General features: G+C 51.7%; 1 protein-coding gene across 5 annotated transcripts in view; it reads left to right on the top strand.

Annotated features, from left to right (window-relative positions):
* Positions 1–4,595: 4,595 nt before the first annotated feature.
* SLC27A1 (solute carrier family 27 member 1) overlaps positions 4,596–6,253 on the top strand; it is a 39,598-nt gene continuing 37,940 nt past the window's right edge. The window contains exon 1 of one of the 5 annotated variants that reach the window (XM_042249696.1): positions 4,596–4,752. The gene's annotated coding sequence lies outside the window, so the exon portion shown is untranslated. Of the gene's footprint in view, positions 4,834–5,054; positions 5,377–5,543; positions 6,088–6,253 lie in introns of those variants that run through there. The other 4 variants (XM_042249695.1, XM_060415371.1, XM_027969446.3 and 1 more) reach the window with 4 other exon arrangements.

Here is a 6,253-nt window from a genome sequence, read left to right as displayed (position 1 = left end):
GATTTGGCAGAATCCCTGGCCTGGACTCGCTAGATATCATAACACCCTCCACTCCCACCACACATGATTCATTGTACAATTAGCAATGCCTCCAGGGACTTCCATGGCTGCCGGTGGCTGAGACTCTGACCTCCCAATTCAGGGAGCCCACGTTTACCCAGGTCAGATAACTAGATTTCACATGCCACAACTAAGACCCAGTGTAGCCATAGAAATAAATAAATACATAAATAAATACTTTTTAAAATGTCTCTAGGTGTCAACAAATGTCCAGAGGGGGCAGGGCCACCTCCTAGTTGATAATCACTGCTCTAATATGTTACCCTGCTGTTACTGGGCTGACTGGTTGCCCTTACGGAGACATGTGCAAGTCCTAACCCCCTAGAACCTGTGACTGTGACCTTTTTTTTGGAAAAAGGGTCTTTGCAGATGTAATTAAATTAAAATTTCATGATGCGATCATCCTGGATTATCTAGGTAGGTCCTAAATCCAACGACAAGTGTCCCTGTAAGAGGCACAAGACATACAGACACAGGGAAGCAATGTGAAGATGGAGGCAGAGATTGGACTAAGGTGGCTACAAGCCAAGGGATGCCTGGAACTGGAGGCAGGAGGGAGATGCCCCCACCCCCACCCAGAGTAAAGGGATCAGACAGTCATTCCCTGTGGACTGAAACTCCAAGACAAACACAGCAGGACAATTAGAGGAGGAGGCTGGGCCCTGCCCAGACCACGTATTTCTCATTCTCGAAGTCAGGAGAACTTCCTGACCACACATGCAGAAAGACTCTTTAGAAGTCAAAGAAGGCGATGTGAAGGGATGCTCTACACCTTTTCAGTAGAATCCATCTTGGCTAAGAGATGCATGAGCACACGTGGGAGGATCCTGAGATACACCAAACATGGACTGTGAACCAGGAAATCAAAATGACTGGCCAGATGTTATGGGGAGGGAGGTGGGAGGGGTTCATGTTTGGGAAAGCATGTAAGAATTAAAGATTTTAAAAATAAAAAACTAAAAAAAAAACAAAAAAACAAAAAAACAAAATGACTGGCCAAAGGAAACCCAGAAGAAATGCCCCCTAAAAGTAACTCAGCTACCAGAAGGGTGCAACTCAGTGGCTCTTTCTCTCTCTGAGTCTGCCCATGTGCCTATCCACGTCAGTCAGATCAATCGCTCCATCGTGTCCGACTCTTTGTGACCCCATGGACTGCAGCACGCCAGGCTTCCCTGTCCATCACCAAATCCCAGAGCTTGCTCAAACTCATGTCGAGTCGGTGATGCCATCCAACCAGCTCATCCTCTGTCATCCCCTTCTCCTCCTGCCTTCACTCTTTCCCAGAATCAGGGTCTTCTCTAAGAAGTCAGTTCTTCCCATCAGGTGACCAAAGTACTGGGGCTTCAGCTGCACCATCAGTCCTTCCAATGAATACCCACATGTACTGTACTCTTTTTCCTCTTAATAAATACTTTGTTTGACTACTTTCCATCTTTGTGGGAATTCTTTTTTTGCAAAGCCAAAGGGCCAGGGCCTTGTCACTGACCACCAGTCCACTGGCTAGGATTTGGTGGTCTCCCACCAACCCGGCCTCAGTCTCCAGCTGGGAACCCGAGCCCTGCTTCAGGCTGTTGCTCACTGAGGACACCTGAGGTCAGAACCACCAGAAACTGAAAGAGGCAAGAAAGGACCCCTAGAAATTCCAGACGGAGTGAAGTTGCTGACACTCTGATTTCTGCGCCCAGCTTCAGGAAGAACTGCGAGACAATCCACTCCTGTTATCTTAAGCTACTCAATTTGTAGGATGTTGTTATGGCAACCCGCTAAACTAATACTTCTACTGTGGTGGGCACTTGAACTTGGCTTGGAGAAACTACTCCCTCCCCCCCAGTGCTCATGTTCTATTTACAGCGCAATTCCCACGCTGTGATGGTCCACTTACTTTATTTCAACATACGCTTCACTTCTCTCATTCTTCCAGAAAGTTCCAATAATTCCCTCTGCTGAGGACTGCAGACCCCTGTGATTACCTGGGGAAGGGAGACACCTATCTTTCTGTGTCCCCCACCTACTGTGTGCCTGTTCATTCCCCAGATGAGAAGCCCCCACGAAACTTTGTGCATGGTGCCCTGGGAGGTGATCAGCCAGAGGGCAATCAATGCGCAGACGTGAGAGGTGGCCCACCCAGGATCACCCCACTGGAGAGGCTCAGAGCCTGCTTTGACCCTGAAGCTTGAGTTCTGCTCCCCTTGTCCAGGTCTCAGTTTCCCCTTCTGGACAGGAAGGGGAAATGGGGACCGGACTGTTCCTTTACCGGTCATCTGGAACCCTGGAGAACTGCTCTGTTTTTGGAACTGGGAATTATTCAGATCTTAGGAAGGGAAGGCTGCCCTGTGTTGTGTGATGTCCCTGGGGGTGTGTGGAAGCCCTTATGTAAAGAGACAAAGGGCTTCCCAGGTGGCGCTAGTGGTAAAGAACCTGCTTGCCAATACAGGAGATGTAAGAGACGTGGGTTCGATCCCTGGGTCTAATGCCTGGGTCGGGAAGGTCCCCTGGAGTTGCACAGCAACCCACTCCAGTATTCCTGCCTGGAGAATCCTATGGACAGAGGAGCCTGGCGGGCTACAGTCTGTAGGGTTGCAAAGAGCTGGACACAACTGAAGCGACTTAGCAGCAGCAGCAGGGGTAAAAAAAGAACACTGCTCACTGAAAACAGCTTGAGTCAGTGCTATGGAAATGGTCCCTTCACTGGACTACTGGCACCATCTTAAGAAAAAGGTGGGTCTCCAGCGCCGTGAGGACTTGGGGACTGCTGACTGAAGACCCAGGAGAGTGTCTCCAGTAGCCATGGGAGGAATTAGAAGAGATTGTTATGTGGCATATGGGATCTTAAGTTGCTCCACCAGGGATGAACCCTGTGGAAACACACAATCTTAACAACAGTCCCATGGGTACTACTGGTATTTAGCCAGGGCTCAGTAAACCTGGAAGGATGGCGGGAGGAGGAGAGAGAAGAAAGTGGAAGAAGAAGGGGGGAGGAGGGAAGGCCACAGGATGAGAGGAGAAAGGGAAGAGGTGTGGGTGGAGGAGGAGAAGATGAGCAAACGGGGAAGTGGAGGAAGGCTAAAGGAGGAGGCAGAAAACTTGAACAGGGAAGCAGAATGGGGGAGGGGGATGGGTGGGGGGAATCAGGGCAAGATGGAGAAGAGGGAGAAGTGTCGGGAGCCGCTTAGGCATTACCGACAAAACAGAGGCAGGGCCCCAAACCCCCTCCCTCTGTTCCGTAGGCATGGGCCCAGAATGAAGAAGTTAGGCTTTGTGATTCTGACTTGTTTTTCCCTTTCCTCGGCTGAGCTGACTGAAGAGAATATTAAGGTGCTTATTGTTTTTGAGAGGAGCATGAGAAGGCATAAAGCCTTCTGCAGCTGTGCTCAAAGAATAATTCATAAAGTTAATCACTGACATTTGTTCAAGGACTTTTACAAAAAAGTGTTCCAGGGTGAGCACAGAGGCCGCAGCTTGAGCCCATGGGAGGGATTGCTATCTGAAGCCCATTTGTGAGAAAAGTGTTTATGGCAAAGGAGTTTGCTGAATTTAGGGCTTAGGAATAATTAAAATAGAAGCTAAAGATTTAAGGATTGCTGTAATGTTACAATATTCTACTATAGCTTATAGAAATTACGGACTTTAGAGATATTATTAGCTAGAAGCCCTTTCTAAGAAATAGTGAGCTTAGGGTACTAGGGGCAAACAGGACTTAGAAAGATAAGATATAAACTGAGGAATGTGGTATGCAGCCCAGGCATTAGCATGAGTTACAGTGTATTCACAAGGACACAGTGAGAAAAAGTAGATAAGAGAATCGCTGAGGAAGGAACTCCTTTTGAGGGGCAACAATGATTTTTGGAGAAAAATAAATCTGGGTCAATGGGAACTAAAAATATCAAACCTCTGACCTAATGCTTTTATAAAAGTATAAAAGAGAATCATAAGCTTGAAATAAACAGGCAGTCCAAGAAAAATGAGAGGCTGCCTCAGTTTCTCGCCGACACTGCCCACCCCTTCAGGTTGAATCCCTGGCTGCTGGAGCTGGACTCTGGCAGAGAAGTTCAAGGAAGACTGAAAGGGAAGGAAGGGAAGCAAGCTCTCTGCCCACATTTGTGAAAGAATGAATCTCAACTCCAGCTAGTGTGACAGTGTCAAGCCTCAGTTTCTTGACCTGTAAAATGGGGTGATCACAATAGCACTATCTGGAAGGAAAAGAGTAGCTGCTATAGTTTCTGGGCATTCCTGAACCCTAGCTGAGAAAGTCGGGGACCAATGGCTGGATCTGGGCCTGTCCTCCGGATCTGCCTCCTTGTCCCCATCTCACCCACCCTAGGTAGCCCGCAGGGACCAATGGCAGCATGCGTGGGGGGAGTGCCTGCCCAGTCCTGTCCTCTAAATGGTGCTGGAAGCAGGCGCTGGCTGCCTCCCAAGGAGAGAGCTGAGAAGGTCGGCCAAGCAGGGAAGAAACAAGCAGGGGTGGGATAGGCAAGGGGGCAGAGGAAGGGGGAGCTTCGAGAGAGGGTTCCAAGGCAGAAGCCCACATGGGCACAATGCAATCACAGCAGGCCCCATGAGCCTGCAGAACCAGAAGCCCCAAGGGGAGGTCCTCTGTCTTGGCCTCACTGTCGGTGTCCGCCTCCCGCCTGAGCTTCTGGGAGCCCACGACGGAGCAGCCAAAGCCTGAGGATCTGTGAGCAGCTCCAGGTCAGCCAGGGAACAAGGTGGTGAGCAGTGAGAACAGCACTAGCCCTCACTAGATCAGCTGGAGGGCTTTAGGGTCTCTAGGTGAGCATTTAGGGTTAGGGTTGCAAATAAAGGACTCTGTGGAGCTTCCTGTGGAAGGATGGGGACCTGGTGTGTGGATTTTTTAATCTTCCCAGGGCAGCTGGGGTGTTATTGAGATGAAACTCACAAGATTTGGAGATTCGGATTTGGGATTAGTTGGGTCCCTGGAATATACCTTTAAGACTGAGACAGGGGTTGGATTCCCTCACAACTCACGTCTCAGTCGGTGAAGAATCTTTCTGTAGTGCAGGAGGCCTGGGTTCAATTCCTAGGTCGAGAAGATCCCCTGGAGAAGGAAATGGCAACCCACTCCAGTATTCTTGCCTGGAGAATCCCATGGACAGAGGAGCTTGGCAGGCTAAAGTCCACGGGGTTCCAAAGAGTCGGACACGACTGAGCGACTAAACCACCACCCACGGGTTGGATATTCTGGGACCCCTAGGCTGTGAGTTTAGGGCTCCTCAGTTTCCTGAAACGTGTGTTTACAACCGAAGAGGCGTTAGGGATTGGATTTAGAACAACCTGGGCCAAAACCCAGTACAGGTAGGCCCTGAGTATAAACTGGGACTTTATAGTCCCCGGGCGGTTAGAATTCAGTTTGCCATCTAGGGCTTGGGCCGGGAGAGCCGGGGAGCCACGCCTCTTGGCTGAGGGACACACAGTTTTCTAATTACCAGGCTGGGAGGGGAGCCAGGAGCCTGGGGAAATTTGGTCTTGGAGACAACAGCCGTCCTTGCCAGGACGTTCTAGCCCCCGGGTCTCGTTGGCAGTCGTCACTCTGGCCAGAAACCCCTCTCTATGGTCCTGGTCTCCGGTACGGGGTGGGCCTCGGCTGTGCCGCAGGGGGGCTCTAAATCGGGTCGGAAGAGAGCTTGTCTGGGAGGGCAGGTGGCGCGGGGCCTAGGGTGCTAGGTGGGCCCGGGGGGTGGTGACTGCCAAAGCCTGAGGGCGGGGTCGGTAGCCGGGGTGGAACTCAGGCCTGCGAACACCCGCTAAGCCCAGGGCCGGGGGCGGGGCTTGAGCCCAAGGGCGGGGCCTGACTCAGAGTGGGGCGGGGCCATGGGACAACCTAGGGGCCGAACCTGGTTTAGAGGGGGCGGGGCTCTGGAACAGTGCCTGGAGCTTACGGGCGGTGCCAGAGGCCCAACCTGGGGGTGGGGCCAAGCGAGTGGCGGAGGCGGGTAGAGGCGGGACCTAGAGGAAAGCACGGGACCAGGGTCTGTGGTGGGGACAAGGTGGAGCCTAGGCTTGTGGGTAAGTCGTTAAGGTGGAGCTTGGGTTCGGGGTACGGCCGCTCAATCGAGGCATGGGGCGGGGCTCGCCAGTGACTGACGGAACAGAGACTGTGTCGGGGGCGTGGAGATACGCTAATGATTGGCAGAAAAGCCTGGGCCGGGCTTGAAGCAGGGAGGTCTGGGAC

The sequence above is a fragment of the Ovis aries genome, chromosome 5, assembly GCF_016772045.2.
Source record: "Ovis aries strain OAR_USU_Benz2616 breed Rambouillet chromosome 5, ARS-UI_Ramb_v3.0, whole genome shotgun sequence".
Classification (NCBI taxonomy): domain Eukaryota; kingdom Metazoa; phylum Chordata; class Mammalia; order Artiodactyla; family Bovidae; genus Ovis; species Ovis aries.
The sequence above is the reverse complement of the archived record's forward strand: the minus strand, read 5'-3'. Positions and strand labels throughout refer to the sequence as shown.